Consider the following 12,980-nt stretch of genomic DNA (forward strand, 5'->3'; position numbering starts at 1 on the left):
TGAAACACAGATTCCTCATAAGCAGTGGACAGAGTTGCTGTAGGTTTCACCAGACCTCCAGCCCAAACCCTGCTAAATCTCACAGTTCCCTTTCCCACATTTAGCTGCCCATGCTGTCTATTCAACACCCTCAGCCCTTTCAGGTGAGTAGTATTTCCCCCAAGCATGAAATTGTGGACAAAAGATAATTGTGGCATTGACCTCAATGGATCCATGATTCCCCTCTGTGCCTGAGCCACGAGTATTTCACTGCTTGGGGTTTCTGTGACTACCAAAGGAGAGCCAAAGTTGGGATTTCACGTAGCTTCCTGCATCAGGTTTGTGATCGGTGCCAAAGGACCTCATGCTTCATTTCACAAGGTTTAAAAGTCAAATATGACAAATCTGGGAATATGGGCAATCACCTGAAGTAGCTGGAAAAGTAAATGCACCAGAGCCACAGATGGAACATAAAATTAATTTTCATTTAAACCTAATTAAAACAGTGGTCAAAGATCACTTGAATCTTTATTAAATTAATCATATTGTTTGGTGGCTATTTGGATAGCTCCACATCTGAGCTTGATACACAACTATTTTACTCTAATTGGCTCCATTTATTTTTTATTGTGAGTAGCATGATGGACCACACTCTGATTTCATTTATTGCTCTTGAAATAGTTCCATGTGGGTGCACAGCTCAAGTGCAAAGAGAGACACAGTGTTGGTGCTTGGATTAACAAGCATCCAGAAGTTCCCATTTCTACCCAAGCGTCATCCAAAAGTTTGCAAATTGTTATTATGCAACAGACTCCTTTTTGGCTTTGCATGAAAGCAATCAATATTATTAGATCATTTTTACACTGGCTGTGTTGTTTCCTCACTAAAGAAACAGGAGGTGCACTGAGTTATGCCCCTCACAAAACCACAGTCCTGCCTCAAGGGCTATCACAAAAGTGGCAGATTAGTTCCATTCTTCCACAATCAAAGCATGAGCAGGAGAATAAAAAACTGATTTGATGGCACATGGTCTGGATAATACAAAGGTCCATCTAGTTGGTTTGTTTATTTTAAAACATCTGTTGATTTTTCCAAGCAGAAGCCAGCCTGTCTCCCTAAACCAGCTCCTTCAGACTCAGAGCAGCTCTGAAAGGCGCTCATACCCCCGTCACCAACAGCCTCAAACTTTGCACACAGGTGCAAACTTTACGAGTGACCTCTGTCACCTCAGAAAACCAAACAAAAATCCCAGAAATGCTGATGAAAAAAAACCCCTTCTGGGTAAAGCTCAAGCCACGAGGGACCATCCTTCAGCCAGCATAAATCGTCCCCGCTCCGCTGGAGCCAGTGGGACTGTGACCACTTAGCCAAGGAACGTCCCCAAGTCACTGGCTCATCTCTAATGGCACTGCCAGGGGACAAGGTGGGTGGAAAGGACAAAACAAGCAGGGAGAAAAGGTTGATGTAGAGCAGCAGACAATGTTGTGGTGGGTTATTTTTTAAGCTGGCACTGTTAATAGAAATCCTTCCTCTTCCACTGCATTCTTATGCAAAGCTCAGATCTGAAGGTTACCTGCTTCCCCAGTGACTTGAAATGGAATTTTTTTGTAAAGTAATCTCTTCAATCTGTCTCTTCCTGTATTTACAGAGCATAAAAGTAACCATAAAATGCCACCTTTTCCGAGCAAATCTAATCTGCCCTCCCAGTAATACCAGGCCACATGATGATTATCTCATTTTCTCTTTGACAAATGTGGACTTATTGGCTGGTCATTGTCAAAAGAATTCATGTCTCCAAATCAGATACATAACAGTAAAGACAAATAAAAAATATGAAAGACTGAGCATAGGCAATAAGAGGCTGATGTCTCTGCCTGGTGACCTGTTCTGCAGAGTCAGTGACACAGAGCAGTCTGTCATTTTCTCTGCACTGTTTATGGCTCTTCCACTCCTCTTTTCCACTTCAGTTTCAGACAGTGAAAGAGGTAAAAAAGGACAAGATAAGTAAAGAAAACTGCTTCTGCATGAAGGGCAAAAAAAAAATAAAAAAAATACCAAGCTCTTAACGAATGAAAGCAGTGAAATAGCCTGGCTTTGGACACCTTGTTTGGGGTAATCAAGGTCTCTACAAAGAGACAAGGTCAAAGGTTTCTAGGGAGGAAGTTTCACTTTGTTTCCTATGAATGAAGACAGACTGTAACTGAAGCTTAACAAATGCAGAATGCAAGCAGTAAAGAGGAGAGGAAAATAAATAAGCATCTATTCCAGATTCCCAGCTACAAAGTATGGATGCTAACTATGAACAAAAGCAGGGAGCACAGTGCCTGTGGAAAAGCAGGCAGCATAACTTTCTCAGTCTGTCTGAGAAAGTGGCCTGGGAAATCGTAAGGAGAAATTAAAACAAACCTCAGAGATAGAAGACAGCCTTGCAGGTGCTGTTTGTCTGTTCCTTGTTTTCTTGCAGGAGAAGGTTGAGGGGTGGTGTACCCCACTGACCAATGATGGTGATGTGTTAGTTCACTAACCAATAAGAGTTTTACCTTTCTCTACTTTCATGTATCAGTCTATAACATAAGATCTGAGGTAATAAACCTCTCTCTCCTGTTCAACTCACAAGAGTTGTGTCATTCTTCTCGCCATTCCCAACAGAGTGACAATGAAGGACTGCAAGAGCCAGCCCTTAGAAAATCCAAGGCATTACTTAATTCAGCAAGAAATAACAAGCAGCCGAAAGGAAGCAGTGACAGGCTCAGTGGGGATGCTGCTCTGGCAGCAGATATGAGCTGCTGGGGTGCCAGCACAGTGACACTCAACTTGAGCGGTGACACAGCGATGTGACCGCTGCAAAGCACGGCACAACCCTTTCCCTCAGGTTCTGCTGCCTGACTGAGCAACCCCACCGCCACATCTGGGTCGTTCAGTGGCTCAGATCCTAAACTCAAAGGAGAGCTCTCCTCTCCCATTCGAGGTAGAAACCTTGAGCCCCTTTCCTGGGCTGACAGTGGCAAGGTTTGTAGCTCAGACCCAGCGGTCAGGCTGCTCAGAGCCAAGCCGGTGGGAGAGCTCGTTTGCCAGCAGAAGCAACAAATGTTACATGGAAAAAAAAGGTAAGAAAAGGTCGCTTGTAGCCTCAGGCAGAGGAATGGAGAGCTCCTCTGGCTCCCTGGAAAAGCACAGGAGAGTAAAGCCTGACAAAGGAAGTACTGAGGCTGCAGGGAAGAGATTAGGCAGGAACATATCCAGGAGGATATTCAAAAAAGCTCTGTCCTTTTTGAATCTACAGGATTTAGGTGATAAGGAGGAATCAGGCACCTAACTGCATTTCTGTGCCTCAGCTTTCAACCAGGATTCATCCCACCTGGCTTTAGGTATTTAAGCAATGAGCCAAGCACCTCCAGAGAGCAAAGCAAGCATCAGTGGGACCAGGCTTGCAGTCCTCCTGCACTGACTGCGAGGAGAGTGTGGAGCCTCCAGCCTGGGCAGCTCAGATAAATGAGATAAATACTATATACTTAGTTATGACAAATCTATGGTTTTGTCTCTCCCTGCTTCTCCCCCTGTGGAACAAAGGTCAGCCCTCTCCTATCAGAAGCACATCCACACTTACCACAGGCAATTCTCAGTGTGAAAGATTCATCCTGCTTCTGCTTCACACAGGAGTTCTACAGCTGAGGGATCTGAGTAAACTGTACTCCTTGCTGAATAAAGTTATGTTCAGATACATATAAGGAAAGGAAAGGAGAATGTGTTGTTAAGTGTACTTCTGAGGTACAGCTCTGTCAGAGGTGACACAGCCTATATTCTCTTCCATGAGTGCCTGATCCAAGACAGGGCCTGGGAACACTCTGTGATGGGAGAAAAGGCAGCAAGAACCTTGTCTTTGTGGTGTGGAGAGCAAAGAAATGGGAGGAAACCACAGAAGTCTTGCTTAGGTCCAGCAGCCACATTAAAGAGCCCCCATCACAGTCATTACACTTTATTCCTGTACTTTCATTTTCCAGTATCATGAGACACACTCCAAAGGCGTATTTGCATTGCCAAGGTGTTACCAAAGTGAACTGAAAGAGCTTAAAGCTTCTTTTATAGACAATGCATCTATTCATGGTAGATAAAGGGATTAAAGATCCTACTAAAATCCATTAGAATCAGGAGTAATACTGCCACATATAGTTTTATTTTGCACTTTTATTACACCTTTCCTCACAGGATCTTAGAGCACTTGTCAAACGAGAAATTAGGCTCTGCTACTTCAGCAGCATAAAATAAAAACTGCTTTCAGATAGAGAGGACAGCTCCACAGACAGCTGAAGGTCACACAGGAATAGAACCTAGCTTGTGGGTTTCTGCTCTAAAGCCCATTCTCTTTCTCAATTAAAGGGATGACAGTGCCATATACACACAGTACTTGGGGTAAACATTTGTCTGAGTTCCTCATCTCCTCCTACCATTATCTGCACCATTTTTATTTGAATGCCTCATCTTTTTTCTTTTTTTTTTTCCAGAGTTTTCTGCAAAATTCAAATGAACCGTGAACAAGAGAATGAGAGGTTTATTGAGCCATAGCAGGCTAACACTACCCATGTTCCTGCATGATTCGAATACTCAAGTGGCCCAGATGCTCTAACATTCAATTAATGAATTCCAGAGATTTGGGAAGGGGGTGGAGGGAGGAAAAAAAAAATTATGCAAGATGTTGGCTTTGCCATTGCATTATCCTAGGTGACTCAGTCTGATGAAGGTTAATGAGGAGAGTTCAAATGCTAAGACATAATTAAATAGCAATAATTAAAGAAGCTGACACTGCTAGAAGCAGCAAATGGAAAAAAGTTAGATTGTTTCCCTTTAAAAGAAAGCGGGATATTATTGCTCTAAACACAGTCCTAACAGGTTTATGAAATGAATCCCTGTATTCCAAAACATGAGGCAAGCACTCATTAATTGGTGTCATTACACGTTCAGTGCTGCTTGCCTTGCCTTCCCCGATGCCATTTCCCTGTTTTTGGATGGGATCCTCAGCACAGTGAAGCCCATTTGGCAAGGCTGGACCCTGCTCAGATGGACATGAGCTGGTCCTGGCTGCCACAGAACTGAGAGGGGCTCAGACATTCCCAAATGAGCACACTAGGAAAACTGACAATGAAAACCACTGTTAGACAGGCAATGCCCTGACCCATAATATTCTAGAAGCAGCCAGTGCAGGACATAAAATGGAATGTTTGGAAAATTGGAATATTCAGATCCTAAAAGCTCTGGACATTTGGGGTCATTGGATGTCTTTGCTTTAGTCTGGCTGGTTCACACAGAGTGAAGCAGAAAGGAGGAAAAGAAAAAAAAAGAAAAGAAGCAACTTCTAATTTATTTTTCTAATTAATTTGCAGCTGCTAGTTAACATGCATCTTTTGTTAATGACATCAAAACTTCCCACTGTTCAGAAAATTTTACTGATTTACTGAATACTTAAGAATCACTCAGCACTGTCAACATGGCAAGCCCTGCCATGGTAAACACGAGTGTGTCTGCTGCTGAAATCCAACTCTGCATTGATGGAAATGAGGGAGACAAGAGGATCTCTCCTTGCTGAATAAAGTTATGTTTAGATAACATATAAGGAAAGTAAAGGAGAATGTGTTGTTAAAAATTCAGGGCAAGCCAGCCTCCCTCAGAAAGTGTCTTTTTTTAAAACAGATTGATTCTGACATTTCACCTTTCTCCTGACCACTGGCTCCTGCAGTACTGGCACAGCATCCATCACTGCAAACACCTGAGGAGCAGTAAGTCTCCTCTTGTAAACCTGCCAGCAGCCAGTCAAGGCAAAACTTGCAGCTTTTTCCACAAAGGTGCAAAATCCAGTACGAGAGCAGACAAGAAAGAGCTCATTTTCATCCCAAAGTCACACCAGTATTTGAGGATAGGTCTCAATGGGTGAAAATCCAGTGCATCAATGCACTGAACTCCCATGAATGCTTTCTTGGGTCATTTTGTCTAAGAAACTAAAATTATTAGGAAAAAACACAACAAATAAGACTAAAAAAAAACCCCAAAAAAGCCCTTCTTGCCTATCTCCATTAGTAAGGTGTGCTGCCCTTGTTTAGTGGTGACCATGGGAATCTGTTTACAGACTGGTGGCTGAGCTTTTGACAGCAGAAAAATGTCCCCCCATAACACCTTTCTGTCCACCTAAGCTAAAGTGCTCTGCTGTCTCTTTCTACCTACAGATGTCTCAAATTCAAGGCAAGAACTTGGCAGGAGTCTGAAACCAGGCAAAAAGTACTGCAGATATATTCATGGATGTTGTACATTTTGAAGCTTAGCAGACAGAAACCTAATTATAACTTCATAAGCTCTTCCCAAGGTTGATTCCACAGTGGCAGAACCTGGATAATCAACTTTCTAAAGCTGGTCACAGGAAAAAAAAAAAGCCTTATTTTCAGGGCAGATTCAGGAAGGGAGAAATTTTCCCAGTTATGCTGGAGATCCAAAGTAATTGGCTCCAAGAGATCAACCACTTGTTGTAGCCTTAATACCAGCTCAAAAATAAAATGGCAATTACAAAAATCCAAATGAACAGCCCCAACCCAAAACCTGTAGGCAAAGGGCTCTTGAGTCAAGAACTCACAGCTATTGTGTGTGATCCTCTGCTGGATCTGCACCAGCAGAAATCCAAAGGATTCTCACATTAACTTTTACTGTGATAAAACCATTTTTGCCCTTCAAGGCTTTTTGAAGGGATTTCAAGCTGTCAAAAACTCAATTTGCATCCAGAGAAATGAGATAAATGCAAACCATCTTTAGCTTTTAAGGCCAAAACCCGCTGAAGTTCCCATGACAATGACTAGAGGGCATTTAGATACATCTGCCTGCTCATGACATGTTTTCATTCTTTCACTGCCTCAACTGCTATACTCAAAAAGCCTTCACTCATTTTATCTCTTGTGTTTCATATTTCTTTTCAGGTTGTTGGGGTTTGTTTTTATGGGTTTGGGTGGGGTTTTTGATGTGTTTTGTTTGTTTAAGGATGAATTGCTTGAATGGCTCAGAATGACAGAATACGTAATTACCAACTGTGAATTGTTAGAGCAACACAAAAAAGCCACAACAAATATTTACAGAACTTTGAACAGCAGTCTAGGCTTCAGGTGCTGACCATCAGCCTCCAGAAAATCAAGAGTTAAACATGGACATCTTAACTGTTTTCTCCTTTGAACTGTTTCTAATGAAACAGAACAGTCTGTATTAATGGCCTTTTAGAGATTACAGGATGGAAAGACCATAACTGGCCCTTAATAATTTAAACCTAAAATCTGATCAATTCAGGTAGACTAGAGAGGCAGTAAACTTCCAGAAACAAAGACTTCTAAGAATTACTAACAAATCTCTGTCCGAGGAAGGTTTTTCTCTTCATCTCACTATTTCTTAAAAAGTCTTTTCTTGTTTTCAAGACAATTTTTCCTGAAATAAGTGCACATAAACACCAAGATCCTCTAGTCTGCTGTTAGAATAACATGTTCATGGCAGAGGAGATAGGAAGGGAAGAAATAGGAAAGGAAAATAAGATAAGGAGGGTACAGGGATCAGTTTCTGTACATCAGCAAGAGACAAGTTTTATCATGTTGGGAAAACTGATGGAGAAAATGTTGCAAGAAATTTATATTTCTGTAACCCTACATAAATATAGCTATAATTCTGCTTTTATGTGTAACCTTTTGTTCACCCCACACACTGCACATTCTGCAGGCCAAGAGCTGTACCACAGTCTTTTATCCATGGCTAGGCACTTCTGTATTACTCCAAACTAATGAAACATAATGTTATCCTAATCTCCTCTGTAAAGCTTATCATTAATTGTCAATTATCCACAGCGTTGGGATGAGAAGAGGAAATAACAAAGTTGGCTCAGCAAAAGAAATTGATAAGGAGAAGCGCATTTAAATTTGATAAATCAGTCACTGTTTTTAAGATGTATATTTTTGAAAGGTGAATTTAAGAAGCAGGATGAGATCATCAATGTGCAAAAGGGTTTTCAAAAGATTAATATCAAGATGATTCCTAAATAACGTGGGTAATTGGCTGGTGAACAATCAAAAGACTTGACTACACCGCAGCTCCTTTCTTTCTTAGAGTACATTTAAATGCATCGTTTCATCTCTCACTGTGATTTATACTACTTTTATATAGTCTGTATTACAAGAAAGTTTTGGCCTTCAAATCAGATAGGTCCTCTAGGAACTCAATTATTCACCCAATGAAAAGCTACATGAAGGGCCTCCATATAATGATTTTTCCTGGCAGGGATTCCTAATGAAGTGATGTTCCAGTCAAACAAGGTGGTGGACAAAATGGGACATTTGTAGGCAGCACATTCAAAATTATACAAGGACAAAATTAAGCTACTATTGAATCATCAATTTCACTATGTCAAGTTTTCTCATAATTAATGAGGAGGCTATTCTCAATTTTTAAAAGTAATATGTAAAATGCAAGGCCATACACAGCTGTTTCAGAGAAAATCAGGTTTTGCCTCTTAAGATTGCCAAAAAATTGTAACATCCAAGCACGATAATTGAAAGTTTTGGCATTTTCTTCAACATAAACACACAGAACACACATGCTGAGTACAGCAAACAAATGCTGACTCTACTTTTAGAAATGTACATAGCAAATGTCCTTTCCAGCATCCACCAGATTTCTGGACAGATGAGCAGAATCCTCTCTCTGCCAACACTAAAGGGAATGTATACCCACCATCACCTTCATTGATTTAAACCCAAAAATAATAAAAATAGGGAAGAAAGCTATTAAATGGACTTCTTTCTTTTAATAGGAAACCCTATTTTTATTATCCTAGAGGCCAGGCATACAAGAACAGACACAGTTACAATATTCTTTCCTCATTCAAATGTTTCACAATTTAAAAGAAGTCAGAAGAACAATGAAATTAAGAAAAGTTGAGGTGTAAGAGGAGTCATCAAACACAGTGGGGTTAAGATTGATTACCAGGTAAAATCCTGCCAATACCATTAGCCCTCTGTTTATTGTGAATATGTACAAGGTTTATTTTTCGAAGGCAGATCCTCTAGCATGCCAAGCCTATTTTTTCATGTGGAGATGATGTGTAAACTTCAAAAATCACATTTCTAAAGCTAGGAGACATATCCTGCAATGAAGCTGGGAAGGCACCTAGAGAGTTTTGCTCATTTACATCACACAATGTAGCAATCAGTGATGCAGAATCTCTGTAATATCCACTCCCCCTTCCACATTTAACTGCTAACAGCTCCATACTGGGAACCGAGTTTGTGCAGAGAAAATTTTCTTTACTAGGGAGAAAACCATGCTAAAACTCTATCAGACTTGTATTTTACCTGGGACACCCCATCCTTCAGTAAATAGCCCAATATGAGAACAACATTCCAACGAGCCACTTTTCTCCCTCCACCTAACAGTCCACTCTCTCGCCCCACTCCCTTAAGCACAAAGACAACATATATGGTTTTTAAATTCATTCTTTTGGTAATAAAAACCTTCTTATCAGTGATTGCATGCATTAAAGTGTGTCCCCTGGAGGTACAATTTTCCACCATACTCATTTTAGCATCTGCTGGACCAAACTGTATTTACAATCTCCCTGTGTACTAATATCTGACCCTTGGCCTTGAGGTAGGAATGCTGATCCCCAGCTTTATCTGACAATTCTTCTTTTCCTGCACTGGCCTCCAAAAGTAAATGAAGATTAGTCTGCTTTCAGGGCTTATTGATTAAGGCCTGTAAAGGATGGTGGCTGCGAACTAACTTAGGTCATAATTGCTTGAAGAGGTCTCGGGAGCCAGAACAGTCATTTTCCTGCGGAGATAACTGAAACCACAGAGCAACACATGCAAGATAAACACACACAGGGTTTGGGGGTAGCTGGTGCTTTGTGCTGCAAAGAAACACTCACACAGAAGCGTGTTTCCCCCTGCTTTAAAAACCCTCTCACCACTTTTTCCCTTAAGGAAAGGCAACGGGGGTGATCACAATCTCCGGGATGCTCCTGTGTGGTCACACATTTTCTTCTTACACAGTGCTTTTCATCAAGGATCTCAAATTACTTTTCAAACACTCATTAATCCCTACCTGTGAGATAAGCATTCTCATACACACAGGAGGACACAGAGTGCTCAACAGCTTATCCAAGGACACAGAGTTCATGAGCTGTGCAGCTGGAAACCAAACCCAGCCTTGGCTGGGGTACAGGGGACGTGATCTCCAACCTCCAGCCCACGGTATTCCCTGCCATGCTGCACAAGCACACCACCCCTCATCCAAAATAGCTTTATAAACACCTTCAGTTATTAAAGAAAATCATCATGGCCTTCAAAATGAAATTCATACGCCCTACAGGAGCGGCAGCGGGCAGGAAGATGGCCTCGGGCTGGAAAGACATTGTGTTGGAGGAGGCTGGAAAATGTGGGCCTGACAAGAGTTTCAGACTCAAATTGGTTCTTGCTGAAGACAGCAGCAGATCATCTATCACCTCCCAATAGAGTTAAACCCCAGATCTCACCCCAAGCCTGCGGGAACAAGCATAAATAACAGGATTTCCACTGAGGAGGAAGACAATGAAGAGCACCCCTCACTATTAACTTCTTCAGTGGAAACATGAACTCAGCCTTTGTGGGCTGCAGTCTTTGACTGAGGCAAAACAATTGAGCTTAATATCAGGAAAAAAAAAAATCACAGAACCATCACTAAACTTGCACAGAGCAACCGTTTCTTAAATCTGTATTTAATATTTCACTCAATTCCCATGAACTAAGTATGCTTGTAAAGTAGCAAGCAGGTTAAAATCTTAAAGCAAGCACTTAAAATCTGAGATAAATCATATTTTAAAGCAGCTATGCAGGGAAGTAACACTTTAAGTATGCACAAAAACACAAACTGAAGAAAATATAGAAAATATTGATTGAATGGCAAAAAAATCAGTGCCGCTGATACTAAACATAATACTCGAATATTATGTTTAATAATCAAATTGCTGAAGTTTTGCGGTTTCTCCTTATGCAGTTCCCAAACAGCTGCCCTGTTATATGTAACATTTTTCTCATCCTGTGTCCACACACCCCCCTCTCCCATGAGCAGAACCCCAACCCACGCACAAATCCCTCCCCTCTCCTGCCCTCTCTTCTGCTGCATTGGTTATGGAATCCTGTTTTCCTGCCTTAAGTTCATACCTTGCTATTAAACACAGTAATTGGACTCTACCCTTCAGCACAAAGAGGCAGTTCCAGCTATTTCTTCTGGATTCAATGTAGATTTCTGTGGTGGTTAGACAGTAAGCCTAACAAAGAGTGACTCCCAGTGAAGGGATAATACACCTGTGCTCCTCGCTGTTCTCTACACAATCCTGCTTCCCACTTACCTTGATCATATATGAGCAAAAAATTGGAATTTCTGATGTTGTTTTACTTTTTCTTCCAGGTCACTTAAGGAACTAATGTCATACATCGTATTGAAAATTATCACAAAAATGAGAACTGTATTTTGGCCCCTACAAAAGTCTCTGCAATGAGCTGTGCTGACAACCACTGTGTCTAACAAGATGCAGTTCACTTGAAGAGCTCCTGGTTCTGCATTGACATTCTTCAGGCTGCAGAGCAACCTGTAGCTCACAACCATCACTTCATTAATAAAGATCTAAACCTAATATCCAAAAATCTTGAGGTGGTATTGTGAAACAAACACTGAGAACACTGAGAAAAGATGCAATCAGAAAGTATTTCAAAACCAGAGAGGGATTTGAACCAGCATTTGTCGTTCAGGAGCAGGTGTCACCACTCACCTACAACCCACAGAAAAGCAATAAGGGAGAAAAAAGTATCTGTATGTACTATAATGATTTTTTTTCCTTTTCACGTGCAGTTGGAGGAGGTTATTTATTGAGTTTGAAGGTTGAAATACTTTATTTTATACCAAAACTCTTGGAAATACTAAAAAAACCCCATAAAATCAGATGTCATTTCTCAAGGTGTTCCATTGGACTAAGGGTTGACAACTGATTTTTCTGGGCTCAGAAGCTGATTCCAGGTAGGATTTAAGGCAATTGTGAAGTTAAACCCATTTTCTTCAGTGCACCTTTTGTCTTAAAAGGAACAGAATATCTATTTTTATACCTATAGATATATATATGTATACACAGGCCAGCACTTCAGGCTGACTGAGAGATTACCTGCACAAAAAAATCTTTGTTGCAAGACTTCTAAATCACTGATAATCAGCAAGAAGAGATGCAAGGGACCATAAGGGAGAAAAGACTGTGTAAGCAGAGTTCCTCATCATTACCCTAATATCTAAATTTGGAAAGAACAGTAAAAGCCACTCACACTTGCCTCATTGACGTGATTCAGCCAAACATCTGGAGAAACAAGTGTTTAGAAAAGCTCCTTCTTCCTACCTTTCTATTTTCTGTTCTTCCATTTTAGGATCCACTTTCAAGTGATGCTGCTTATTTTGAACAGGCCAATTATATTCTTGAACAGGATTATTTCCCCTTTGCAAAATATGGCCACTCCTGTTCAGCAGAACTTGAATCCACTTGATTTTTCCAAAAATGAGAACACACACCCTCATTCTTCCTCTGAGCCTACTCCTCCTCCATTTCATCTCAAAATGCACCGTTTGGTTGACATTCTGCACTGTGGCTGGGATATAAAGCCAACTTCCTTTGCCTCAGCAATAATGTGCAGAGCATCCAAGAATAAAATCTCAGACCCATGATCAAATGTCTCGGTCCTGGGAAGCCTCTCACGTGGGACAATTCCTGTGGTTCAACGTGCTCATCACCTTGTGAAACAAATTCTCTGTGCTCAAACCTCAGCAAAAGGTGTTTGGGCAGGATGATGTCAGAGCTTGTGGCCAGAAGGGCACAAGAAGTGGCCAGAGGCAGCCAGCAGGGCTCAGCTGATGCTGGATAACTGGATGGGCAGGTGGAATTTGGCCAGGTCTCACAAGGTCAGGCACACTTT

The 12,980-nt window shown here is 41.2% G+C and overlaps 1 protein-coding gene and 1 long non-coding RNA gene across 3 annotated transcripts in view; one reads left to right on the forward strand and one right to left on the reverse strand.

The window, feature by feature from the left end:
* Positions 1-3,712, forward strand: LOC147651732 (uncharacterized). Its single transcript, XR_015273649.1, has 2 exons — positions 1-143; positions 3,263-3,712. It is a non-coding gene; the product is annotated as an uncharacterized LOC147651732 (long non-coding RNA).
* The window catches only part of LOC111933065 (BEN domain-containing protein 5), an 887,514-nt gene that overhangs the window by 227,864 nt on the left and 646,670 nt on the right, over positions 1-12,980 (reverse strand). The gene's annotated exons all lie outside the window — the stretch shown is intronic.

Source organism: Cyanistes caeruleus, chromosome 9 (genome assembly GCF_971803275.1).
Source record: "Cyanistes caeruleus chromosome 9, bCyaCae1.hap1.1, whole genome shotgun sequence".
In the NCBI taxonomy this organism is placed as follows: Eukaryota; Metazoa; Chordata; class Aves; order Passeriformes; family Paridae; genus Cyanistes; species Cyanistes caeruleus.